Source organism: Bicyclus anynana, chromosome 18 (assembly GCF_947172395.1).
Source record: "Bicyclus anynana chromosome 18, ilBicAnyn1.1, whole genome shotgun sequence".
Classification (NCBI taxonomy): Eukaryota; Metazoa; Arthropoda; class Insecta; order Lepidoptera; family Nymphalidae; genus Bicyclus; species Bicyclus anynana.
Window position 1 is genome coordinate 7,034,857 of NC_069100.1, and position 13,894 is coordinate 7,048,750.

A 13,894-nucleotide genomic window follows, 5' to 3' on the forward strand; every position below is an offset into this window, starting at 1 on the left:
GATAAAGGTTTTTGGAGGTCACTGGATCAGCTTCCACCTTCATACTGTAAAAGTATAAAAAATTGTAACGTATGTTATAATACTGTATATTTTATTTTTAAAGAGCAACTGTTGAGTTTCTTTCCACATCTTCTCAGCAAAACCTGCCTTCCGAACCGGTGGTGGATAGAATAAAAATAGTCCACTGACGTTTCAAAAGTGCTTGTAAACTGAGCCTTAATTAATTGTGAATTTTATATTTTGAATTTATATCCTTTCACACCTCTTAGTGCAAAGGACTAAAAAAAAATCAAATCTGATCTGCAGTTTTTAGCGTGATCCAAGACAAATACAAGTAGGAAGTGTAACTACATCTCCTCTAGCATGGAGTACCTACTTCCAAGTTGCTTTTAGTCTGCCGCTTACCTCTAGGCCACAGGAAATTCTGTGCGACTCTCGATTTTAAGCGAAAAGCGTGACAGTTGTATTTTCTGATTTTTTTGGTCAATAATAGGAGCTTTTTAAATGAGAATCAAGAGCTCACTACTGGAAATAGTAGCTGACCATGGGAGCTTTTCCGAATTACAGCTTACTCCCATGAAGCCATCTAATTTTGTTTTCATTAGATAACAGAAACCTTTGTAAAAAAATCAAGCACCCTATATTGTAACGTCTACAAAATTGGACACCGTAATTGGAGCACTCAATTTGCGCGCCACTTCCCGCCGCGTGCCGCCGCGTGTCCGTGCCCGGCATTCAATTGTCTATGCTCTCCTCTATAATCGAATGTTTTGTCTGTGGTACCCTTTTGAGAAAAAAAGAAAACAATAGTCTATGGGTATTAAATATTCATAACTGATGATGGATTGGGTACGTTATCTTGGACGAAATCGCGAGCAGGGCTTCGCCCACATAGGATTTAGGGTGAAGATTATACCCACCCATTGTGTTGACATCTCTAGAATATTGATATGCTATTCATTAGGGAAATAAAATTATTATTTCTAACTAATTAAGTAGCTTTTAGCCTAGTGGATGGCGGAGGCCCACCTCTGTCTTCGGAAGGGCGTAGGTTCGAATCTGGTCCGGGGCATGCACCTCCAACTTTTCAGCTATGTGCATTTTAAGAAATTAAATATTACGTGTCTCTCTAACGGTGAAGGAAAAACATCGTGAGAAAATCTGCATACCTGAGAATTTTCTTAATAGAGAATTAAGAAAATTCTCACGCCTCTGATATTTTTTATAAATAAATAAATTTTACACGATTCGTCATCACATACCTACTCGTAAATTTTTAAATTAATATGACGCAGCAAAAAAGCCTGACTAAATTGCTGTCGTCGAGGTCGAATTTATAAAATTTTATTTTTGGAAATCTTTAATTCCGTAACAAATCGCGGGTCAACTGAGTCAAGTGCATCAAAATTAATAGGCAGGTATTTCTCAAGACGAAATATTCAAAAAACAATAGACTAGGTCATAACTATTAAGTGTTTTACAAATTGTTTACTTTTACGTTCACAATTTAATAAACTACATACAAAATGATATTTCATTAATCTATACTAATAGGTAATATTATAAATGCGAAAGTAAATCTGTCTGTATGTCTGTTACCTTTTCAGTAAACGGCTGAACCGATCAAAATGAATTTTGGTATTGTGATAAATGGGACCTTGGAGCAGAACATTGGCTACTTTTATCCATAAAATAAAAATAGAAAACGGTGAAATAGGGGTTGAAAGTTTATATGGAATGTCGCGATACGGAATGGAATAGAATAGAATATATATAGATAACTCAAACCCCGTTTTGAGTTTAAATTTTAGAATTTCATAAATCACAGTATATTTTGTAACTTTTTTCAAGATTTATGCACAATCTTTATTAAATAAATGCGAAAAGTAGAAAAAACCGCTTGATGTACAAAGCTGAAATTTGGCAGGGAGGTAGTTTATTTATCCGATTTTGCGATAGGGCTGGATTAAAGAGATCCAAGAACGGACGAAGTCGCAATCGTCCGTTAGTCATTTAATAAAATATAGTTGGTAATGTTAATGATAACTTATAGATAGGTCAAGTAAGTGGCTTGTAAATTGAACTATTGTATTCTTGGGTAGGTATTTCACAGGTAGATTAGCATTCCTTGTACGTAAGTTTTTTTTTCAAATTCAAATTCAAAATTCATTTATTTCAATTAGGCTCAGTTTACAAGGACTTTTGAAATGTCAGGTATACGTCAAAATTTAATTTAATGGTGGTAATAATAGATGAAAACTTAAAATTAAAGTTACGAGGGTTCCAAGCGCGCCTTGGTCCGAGAAGAGCCCACAACAAACTCGGCCAAGGTTTATTTTTTTTGTTTACCACCATTTTACAAACTTATTTAAAACTAAGCACACAGTCGTATAATACAGTTTAAAACCAAGCTTTTTATCATTTATATACCTACTCATTAACATTAATAAAACTTTACTAATAGCTTGCGTTTAATAAGACTAGAAACAGAGTAGGAAAAAATATTGTCCCCCGATTGTCTTGAAGTTATTTATTACACTCTCGATCAAATTATTAATATTTTCTTTCAGGGCGCTTTCATTTGCGAACTCACTCGAGTATATTTGCAGACATTTAGTTATTTCCCCACGTTCACCCACAACTTTTGAACGGCTCAACCGATTTTCATCAAACATGTCTAAGAACACTCGCACATGAGTCACCTTTAATAAAAAAAACTAAATTTAAATCGCTTTATCCATTCGCGATATATTTTGGTACAGACAGACTGACAGACAGACACGTCAAACTTATAACACACCTCTTTTTGCGTGGCGGGTTAAAAACACAAATTGCAAGCGATCGAAGCTGCAGGCATCCACTGGTTTCTATCTATAGGTACCTTATAATACTACCATATTAATTATTGAAATTAATTTTCAAATTCCAAATACCTAATTGTGGCGGTTTTATTAAATCTGTAGGAACACGTTCGATTCTATCTAATTCTATCTATTACTTAATCAAATCGGCATAATTAATGCTAGATTAATAATGGATTTGAAATGGTATATTAGATTACATAGATAATTATTATTTTAATTATCTATAAATATAAATCATTTTCAGCCGTTGGTAAGCTTTCGATATAGATTTAAGGTTTAGTGGAGGTTTATTATTTATTACTATTTATTTGTACATCACAATTAAAATGTCGAATTAAAATGTCGAACTTAACAAGAAGTAGAATACGAAAGGCGGCCTTATCGCTTAGTCTCTTGGCTTAGCGATCTCGACCAGGCGACCTTAGGCTTGGGAAAATATTAGGACATTAATCTGTGTTTTTGAACTTCAAGTCCATTTATTTCCTTGTCAGACAACTTTAGTTTTTTGAAAAGTCAACTTAAGTCTGTATTTTTGTTCTGACTCTATTACCGACTTGAAATGTTAAAAGAATAAATAAATAAAAATTATTTATTAATCACACAGTAACAAATTTCTAATACAATAAAAGAGTAGATCCCTGGCTCCCAAACTCCCTGGCGAAAGTTTGTAGGTATGGATGTTTGGATGTATTTTTGTTTGGATGTTTGTTACTCTTTAACGCCGTTACTACTGAAGCGATTTGGCTGAAATTTGGAATGGAAATAGATTTTACTCTGGATTAACATAGGCTACTTTTTATCCCGAAAAAATCCATGGTTTCCCGAGATTTGCGAAACTGATGACATTGATGATATGAATGTTTGTTACACTTTCACAAAGACCTTATAGTTATAAGTATAAGGTCTTTGCTATTTCACGCCTCGACTACGGAACCGAATTAGCTGAAATTTAATATTGAGATATATTATAGCCTGGATTAACACATAGGCTACTTTTTATCCCGCAAAAATGCATGGTTCCCGAGTGATTTGTGGAAAACTAAATTCAATAAAAAATAGTACAATTAAAAGACTAAGCTTACGTCTTGAAACAAGCGAATATGAATGGAATTCAAATTTGAATTTGTTCTTCCTGCGTTTCCTTCGACACCCGTTCAAAGATCTACGCCTAGGAGCATACAGGATAACATTTGTATCACAATATAACTCGCAATTTATCAAACATTGTTTTTTTTTTTGCTTCACGCTAAAAAGATGGCAAAGGACCGACGACATAAAGCCGCGGACGACGGTTTTAAAAAAATAATAATAAAAATTTCTGAACGCAAAAAAATATCAGATGGATTAAGAAGCACGCTCCGTTGCCGATTATAATTTTGCTGGGGAGTAGGTAGGTAGGTAGGTATATTATTGGTAACTTTTTTACCTTTTCGCGAACCTTTTTTCGCTAATCTGCGCCAGATGTTAACAAAATAGTGTTTAATTGGGACGTCTTGCCAAGAATTTTGTGAAGAAAGGTACCCATTTTTTAATTTATAGCCGTGTAATGTGCCATACCTACCGGGCGTAATCCTGCGAGACCAAAAAATTGTCATAGTCTTCTATGCAAAGATTTTAAAGTATCGTTGCTTCTATGGCTATATAATAATTTTAAGCTAAGAGGGTTAAAGTTGATTAATGAAAAAAGAGTTCGAATTTTGTCTACAGTTTTTCATAGTTCAGTTAGGTAGGCACTGCTGCCTGTAGATAGGTTTACATATTACTCTTAGCGAAGCTTAATCTAAGTATCGTGAAAATCACATGAAAATCCGTTTAGTATTAAAAATCAACGTGAAAAGCTACACAGATGGAAAATTAAAGATTACATAACGTTATAACACATAATACATAATAGAACCTACATACAAGGTTTTACTGTTAATAAATAAATTCACTCCGTTTCAATATTCTCTACCGTCCAGTTTCTTCTATTCCCCCTACAGTGTAAAGATATATATTCCCCCTACATTAGAAAGAATATTTGATTTGTTTGTTTAAGGATAATAATCTCTCAATTTGGAAAAAGCTCATATAGGTAGGTTTCATTTTGTTACAAAACTTGAAGGAGTGAAATAAGGTTCCTACCTACGGAAGATTAATATTATATCAAGTCTCACTCACTCACTCATAGTCTACTAAACTAGCAGTTTTTGTTCGTTTTTTACACCATTTAACTACACAAGAAGGTATCTTTATGGAGGTTTTTGACCGACGGACACGATTGTAAACTATTAAACATCGATTCTATAAAGACAGTGTTTATAATCGCATAAGATCGTTGATCATATACTTTGACTGAAAAATAATGTCTTGCGAGGCAGGTCTTTATCTAATTAGTCTGAGTATCAAGTATATACTTATTAGGTCGAGGGGATTACGCTACGAAAATAAACGCTTTTGTACCTTAACGAAAACAATCTTTAATAAAAATACCTAATTAAAAGCCTTACAAAGCAATAAGAAATAGGTGACTAGAGTAAAATATCAAAAACTTTCGATAAAAATTATAGCCATTGATCACAAAACAGGAACATTGCTTTAAAAAGTCAACACTTTTAATCTCGTTTTATATATCCTGTCCGGCTATGATTTAGTTTAGGAAGCACATCCGTTTCATTGTTGCCAACATTAAATTCCCCATCACCCTAAAATACCGTATCTAATCCAATTATTAAAAAAAAAAATCAAAGATCTATAAAATCACAAAAGTACACGAAACCTTCCGATCGGCCAGGAAACGCCGAAATGAAAAAAACACAAATAAAAAGATAACCCCCATAATTCACAATTAAAAACGGCTACTGGTCATGGCCGAAAGTATACATAATAAATTTCTTCCGTAAAAAGGTCTGACTGAAAGAGGCAGGATACCGGCACAATAGCGGAGCAGCCTCGACCGAGGTGGGTAAAAAAAATAAAGTTGTTTATGGTTATTCCGCCGCCAACGCCTTAGGTGCGCGTTTAAATTTAGAACTCTAGAAGCCATTTTGATACCTAGGTACAAGTAAAATTATAGGAATGTGATCTGAAGAAAACATTACACCTACATACGAGTACCTACCTACACCTAATAATGATATTCGATTTATTTTTAGCTGTTTCACAGAATTTCTTCACAATTTCGCAGAAATAATATTTCAATCGATCGTATTTGTGTCTGTTATCTGTTGTACGTCTTTGTTGCAGGATAATTGCTAAATATAGAAGACGAAATATTCCTTGAAATATTTCAGGATTGTGTTAAGATCCGTTACGTTACGTTTTGATTTAAGGAGATAGAAAGTAATGAGTATATTTAAATCTCTATTAAATTTAGAGTATTTTGTAGTCCCTTTCTTGGTACTTAATATTGAATATTATCAGCTATGATTATTTATATACACAAGTACTGAGTAGGTATTGTATTTGTTTATTTTTAGTTACGAAAATACGCATTCGATTTTCGAATTAAGTAGGTACCTCATAAAGGTAAGTAAGTATTCATAATAGTTAATACCTCCTTAAATATCTAACTAATTAATTACCTACTTACGCTAATTTCCACGAAAACCTGACAAATCTCTGTTGTTTATTTAAATGTGCAATTTATTTTATAAATTGCAATTAGCTAATTACTTAAATTGTTGAGTCGATATCTTAGGTGAGGATATTAACACAGCAAAATTTTTTTGAAAATTCTTTTACCACTAGAGAGTCACGTTATTTGTGAGTGTCATACTTTACCCCGTATTCTCACGGGAACGGGAACTCGTCTACCCGCAGGTGAAACCGCGGGACGACGCGTCGGCTAGTTTTTTTTAAATAGGTGCCTATTCATTGTTACAGCATTCACTAGTAATATTTATTGTGTAGGTGTTTCTATTTTGTATAATTATTATGTTAGCTGTGACAGCCCAGTCGACCACTGGCTCCGATTCTGGAGGGCGTAGGTTCTAATCCGGTCCGGGACACGCACTTCCAACTTTTCAGTTATGCACATTTTAAGAAATTAATTATCACGTGTCTCAAACGGTGAAGGTAACACTTCGTGAGGAAACCCGCGTACTTAAGAATTTTCTTAATTCTCTACGTGTGTGAAGTCTGCCAATCCGCATGGGGCCAGCGTGGTGGACTATTAGCCTTCTTATTCTGAGTTATGCGCGGTTTATTTACGAGACGGAGGTCCTGGGTTCGATATCCGGCTGGGCCGATTGAGCTTTAATTGGTCCAGATCTGGCTGGTGAGAGTCTTCGGCCGTGGCTAGTACCTTACCGACAAAGAAGTACCGCCAAGCGATTTAGCGTTCCGGTACGATGTCGTGTAGAAACCTAAAGGGGTGTGGACTTTCATTCTCCTCCTAGCAAGTTAGCCGCTTCCATCTTAGATTGTAATCAAGGGCTAAAGAATAAAAAATGAAAAAAAAATTACGAACACCTAAGTATCAGCACCACCACGAATATTTTTCACAATATTCCTGATTCGAATTGATTGGGAGTTTTCTAAAGTGGCGTGCACAAGATTGCAACTAAGCTAAGCACTATATGTACCTACCTACATAGAAATTGTATCGAATGCAATACAGGATCGTAAAGCAGGGTCATTACCCACTGAACTACGCGGCAAGATATTCGAAAATTCCATATTCAATTTATCCAACGTCCTAAAATCGCTACATTCAAATTTCGAACATGAATAGGCTACTCGCCTGCTGTACAAAACGAAAAGAAGTTTTTTTGCATAGAGGCAGTTTAGATGCCTAGAAACTCTAATCACATTTTTATTTGTGAAAATAATCTCGTAATTGTAATATTTTTATAAAACAAAATTGTATTTTTACCACGTCACCGCAAACGCCAATCATAAACTGTAATGCAATTCGCTGCAAAGCATCGGTTTGTGATTGGCGTTTGCGGTGACGTGTTATAATCACATCACTGCAAACGCCAATCACGCAGTTATCTCGAATGACGTCACTTGCTAATGTGCTGTGTTACGGCGGCAAAAATTTTACGTAGATATTTTTTCATTTATATTAATTTTTTAACTGATTATTATTGACGGGACAAAATAAAATATAACTTATAATACTTCCATAATTCAGTTTAAACACTGTTTACAAAAGAGGCAAGTAGCCTGTTACAGCATTCCAAAATCGCTTCTATTTAGCGACAACAGATCTACAAACAAATTAAGTATAACGAATTCACAAATACACCTGTGTACACGGACATAGTAAAAAAAAAATTAAAAAAAAAAGTTCATTCAAAAACGGAACTGCATTCTACACAATTCGGACAAAGGGCATTCGACGTGAGGTAAAGGCCAGTAGACACGTTCCCACGTTTTTTAGAGATCCCTATACAAATAGCTAAAAGTGTAACATGGCAGTTGAGTTTTATAGGAGTTTTATACTTACAAGGCACAACATTGTGGAATCAAACTAACTAGGATTGTTCCTTGAACATTGAACGAAATGATATCTTTTTAACCGACTTCCAAAAAGGAGGAGGTTCTACGTTCGGCTGTATGTATGTTTTTTTTTTTTTTTTTTTTATGTATGTCCAGCGATAATTCCGTCATTTGTGGACCGATTTTGAAAATTCTTTTTTTGTTTTGAAGGGTTTGATTCCAGGGTGGTCCCATTTTTTTAATGTCAGGATCTGATGATGGCATCCTGGAGAAATCGAGGGGAACTTTCGAAAATCGTAGAGACGGCTAGTGCGTTTGTTAGTGTTTCCATAAGGTATTTTAAACCACTACAATTTTATGAAGGTCTGGAGTTGGTCTGATGATGGAGCCGATACACAGACGATGGAACTCGTCAACGATTTACAGCAGGTACCTCTTGTTTGGGCTTAATTTATTTGTATTGATGAGAACTTTCCACCTAAATGGGTTGTGACTGTATTAAGGGTCTGATGATGAAGACGAAGGACAGTGAAGAGAACTCCTCGACGGTTCACAGTAGCTACCTTGTGTTTGGACTTGATAAATTTGTATTGATGAGAACTTTCCACCTAGATGGGTTGTGACTGTATTAGCGGTCTGGTGATGAAGACAAAGGATAGTTAAGGGAACTTCTCGACGGTTCACAGTAGCTACCTTGTGTTTTGACTTGATAATTTTGTATTGATGAGAACTTTCCACCCATATGGATTGTGACTGCATAGAGGGTCTGGTGATGAAGACGGAGGACAGTCACCTTTCACATTTTTCTGAATATTATTACGTGTGGATAAAGGGGGAGTGAAATTTTGTATATGAGTTAAGGTAGTATTTTTAAAATTGGGATTGTAGGACTTAGATACTTATCATAAGAAAATAACGTTTCAACTAATTGCTCATTATTTTTTGTTCACACTCAGTAGGTGTGCTAACACTAAAAATTAAAAAATAAAAATTTTAATAAAAAAAATTCAACCGACTTCCAACTCAAAAATTAACCTAAACTAAAAAGCAAAAAATAACATCTTACCTATGTGCTACCTTCTGATCAGTTTGAAGGCGGTGCCAATCCAGTGTCATGTTTTAATTAAAGCCGTATCTGAAAGAACCACAGAAATTGTGTAATTTAAACGGCTTGAATTAAAACATCACTGGCTTGGCACCGCCTTCAAACTGATCAGAAGGTAGCACATAGGTAAGATGTTATTTTTTGCTTTTTAGTTTAGGTTAATTTTTGAGTTGGAAGTCGGTTGAATTTTTTTTATTAAAATTTTTTTAACAATAAACTTAGCGAAAAATAACATCGTAGGTACCTATGTTCTTTCTATTAATCGGTTTGAAAGCGGTGCCAAAAACAAAATTAACTGCATGAGTATAGCATATAAAAAAAACATACATACAGCCGAACGTAGAACCTCCTCCTTTTTGGAAGTCGGTTAAAAACTGGCTTGTATCGAATTCAAACAGATCACTATAGAAAGAACATAGTTACGATATTATTTCTTGTATTTCTTTTTCCTTTCTTTCTCTTCTCGTTTTACTTTAAACTGAACTGCCAAGATATAAACATATATACAACATATCAATTCGGAAAAAGGATCATCACCGTGTCGCGTTTCGACTGGACGTCAACCAGGCGTTGCCTTACTGTTCACCAGGCGTAAACCTCAATATAAAAAAAAAACTTGACAAGTGTGTGTCGGGCTACGCCACACACTTGTCAAGTGTTTTTTTAAAGTCACTTATAAGGCACAAAAATAGATGAGAAAAAAATGTAGGGAAGGAACCCCCAAAATATTAATTGTGATTTGTTTAATTTGTATTATACCCATGCCAAATTTCAGCTTTCTAGTTTTAACTTGTACTTTTTTTAACGTGGGGAAAGAGACACAGACTAAAACCTCACGGCGTTCCGATTCGTCGCTACAGGGACATATGTTTTCTGTGGCAGTTCTGTGGCAGTTCTTCGCTACACGTTTCGTAAACTACCGCAACCCAGCCAGCTGTTTGACTCAGCTCTTGATTTCTTTGATGTAGCTCATGGTTTCTTAGATTTTGTATGAATAATCTGTTTTGTCCGCAATTTAACCAAGCAACCTATTTGCAGTGTGTGGATATTATATATCATTTATTTCTTATCCCAAATAAATAACAGAAGAGCGTACACACTTATTCCTTACTAGCTGAAGCCGCGCCGCCTTTCCCGTAGGAATACAGGCATGATATATAGTCTAAAGCCTTCCTCGATAAATGGGTTATCTAACACTGAAAGAATTTTTCAAATCGTACTAGTACTTTTTGAGATTAGCGCGTTTAAACAAACAAACTCTTCAGCTTTATAATATTAGTATGGATACCGGATTTTGGACCCCAGCGTATATTCGATTTACACGACGGCTTCTCGATTAAAAGGAGTCCGAGATAGTAAAAGCCCTCAACGACATACATGCCTGCCTTAATGATTTTTGAATATTAGTACCTAACAAAAGACGAATGACATTATTTATTAAATTTTTGTTTCATTTATTTTTAATTTTATAACAGGTGCAATAGATACATTTTGAAAACCATGCCAAAAAACAAGTCTGAGATATCGTATTCGTAGATTTTCTTGTCGTGTACATAATATTGAATCAGTCCGGCTTCCGGGGCATAAGCTGTTGGCAACGCATCATGTTGGAACTCTACAAAGTATTGTTCACTCGTCCCGTTAGGGTAAAGAACATACGATTGATTTCCAGTTACAAAAAAATACAACCGACTTCAAAACCTAAAAACGTACGCACTAAACTAAAAAGTGAAAAATAACATCATAATATGTTCTACCTGCTGATCAGTATGAAGGCGGTGCTAAGCCGGTGATGTATTAATTCAAGCCATGTGAGAATATCTTATAGATTTAGATTTTGCAGACAGTGTTTTTCCATGTGGTCCTGTCAGAAATGGCCTAAATTAAGACAGCACCGGCTAAGCACCGCCTTCAAACTGATCAGCAGGTAGAACATATTATGATGTTATTTTTCACTTTTTAGTTTAGTGCGTACGTTTTTAGGTTTTGAAGTCGGTTGTATTTTTTTTATTAAAATTTTTATTATTTTTCCATTTTTAGTGTAAAATTTCATCTCAAACGAATACATCAGACCCCTACTGACAGTCACAACCCATCTTGGTACAAAATTCTCAGCAATACGAATTAATCAAGCCCAAGCACAAGGTAGCTACCGTAAACCGTTAAGGGGTTCCCTTAATTGACCTTGGTCTTCATCATCAGACCCCTAATAACAGACACAACTCATCTAGGTCGAAAGTTCTCAGCAATACGAATAAATCAAGGCCAAACACAAGGTAGTTACTGTAAACTGTTAAGGAGTTCCCTTAATTGTCCTTGGTCTTCATCACCAAACCCCTAAATGACAGTCACAACCTATCTATGTGGAAAGTTCTCATTAATACAAATTAATCAAGCCCAAACACAAGGTAACTGCTGTAAATCGCCGAGGAGTTCCCTCGTCTGTTTTATGGCTCCATCATCAGATCGATTTTAAATCTTCATGAAATTGTAGTGCTTAAAAGTACTAAATGGAAAAGTATACAAACACACTAGACACCCATATAATTTTCGAAAGTTCCCCTCAATTTCTCCAGGATTCCATCATCAGATCGTGACATGATAGCAATGGGACCAAATGGGGACTATACCGTTTCAAACAAAAAAAGAATTTTTGAAATCGGTCCAGGCGTCTTTGAGTAATCGGTGTACATACATAAAAAAAAAAAAAAAAAAAAATACCGGCCGAATTGAGAACCTCCTCCTTTTTGAAGTCGGTTAAAAAGGTACACCATTAGCAAAAGTGAATGGTGGTTTCACTAACGTGACCTTTCCAGAAACTTCTGGGAGACCTTCTATTTTCTTGACACCATCCTCCGAGCGTACGTAGGGTGCTTTATCATCGAAATAGAAGTAAAGATTGTCTTCGTAATCCAGAACAATTTGCTTAGCTTTTACAACGTCTTTTAAAAGCTCCTTTTTGTCACCGTTGTCACTAACTTTGTACACTTCACGATCTTCAGTCAAGATGTAAATAGCTTCGCCTTCATTCTCCTTAGAAATTCCTACAATGCTGTCTGTTATTGTTTCATATTTTTCAGCAGAATTAGAGGCTGCGTTGTACACATAGAGACCGTCTTTAGCTGCAAAGAAAACGTTTTTGCTATTCTTGGATGCAGCGGCATCTCTTCCGTTGTCAAGGAGTTTTTTAGCCTTTCCCTCCTTGAGTTCATACAATCCCTTGTCTATATAGCTTCCATCTGGTAGCACGTCAGCTTCGACGAAGAATAAACAATGTCCATTGGATTCGATTTGGAGTAACTTGAATCGTTTATGTCATAGTTCGGCAAGTTAAGTGGTACTATTAATTGTACAATGTCGTGGTCAGCCTTGTATTTGATGATATCCTGGACGTAAAACTCCTTGGTTATGATAAGTTTATCATCTTTAATTCTTTTTTGGTTAAGTTTAACATCATTATCAGTTGTGGGCGCAGCGGCCAGCAGACCAACCAGCGCGAAAGTTGTAAAGCACGTCAGTAGTTTCATGGTTGAGTCTGGAATAGAAAGAATAGAAATATTTCTATAATTTGCAACCATGTTTGACGGAATCCGTAGTGCAGTGGTATGCGCAGTGGATTTACAAGACGGAGGTCCTGGGTCCGATCCCCGGCTGGACTGATTGAAGTTTTTTTTAATTGGTCCAGGTCTGGCTGGTGGGAGGCTTCAGCCGTGGCTAGTTACCACCCTACCGGCAAAAGACGTACCACCACGCGAGCAAGCGTTCCGGTACGATGTCGTAACACACGAAACCGAAAGGTGTGTGGATTTTTTATCCTATGCCTTAGCCCGCTTCCATCTTAGATTGCATCATCACTCACCATCAGGTGAGATTGTAGTCAAGGGCTAACTTGTAAAGAAACAATAATGTTTGAAGAACCTTGTGCAAACAAACACGCACATACCATGATAAAAAAAAGGCTAAGCGACGTTGTAGTTAATACAGTTAGAGCCTTTTTGGACCTTGTTTTAAGGCTAGACATAGCTGGATCATTCACAACTTGTAGACATGACTCAATGCGAGATTGTTCAATACGATAATTTTTTGATCTTCATGTGTGTTTATTATTGAAGAACACAGAACACAGGCGTTGTGCCCTAGTGAATAATGGAACTAAACGATCACTGCAGGAGTAATGATTTTTTACTCACTTTCAGGAGTTCTGCTGTTATGTATTTCATCCTCACCTTGGCCCCTTGTTTTTATCTAATCGCAAATCAAATCAAATTCAGAAATGAGGAGATCCGCAGAAGAACCAAAGTCATCGACATAGCTCAACGTGTCGCGAAGCTGAAGTGGCAATGAACGTTGGGGTTCCAAGGTATTGGAATGGTGACACCGCACTAGAAAGAGCAGTGTTGGTCGACCCCCAACGAGGTGGACTGACGACATCAAGCGAGTCGCAGAGATTCGCTGTGTGGAAGTCCCTACAAAAGGCCTATGACCTGCAGTGGACGTC

The 13,894-nt window shown here is 36.0% G+C and overlaps 1 pseudogene; it reads right to left on the reverse strand.

Moving 5' to 3' along the window:
• Positions 1-10,900: 10,900 nt before the first annotated feature.
• On the reverse strand, positions 10,901-12,928 carry LOC112057326 (uncharacterized; annotated as a pseudogene).
• Between the last annotated feature and the right edge of the window lie 966 nt (positions 12,929-13,894).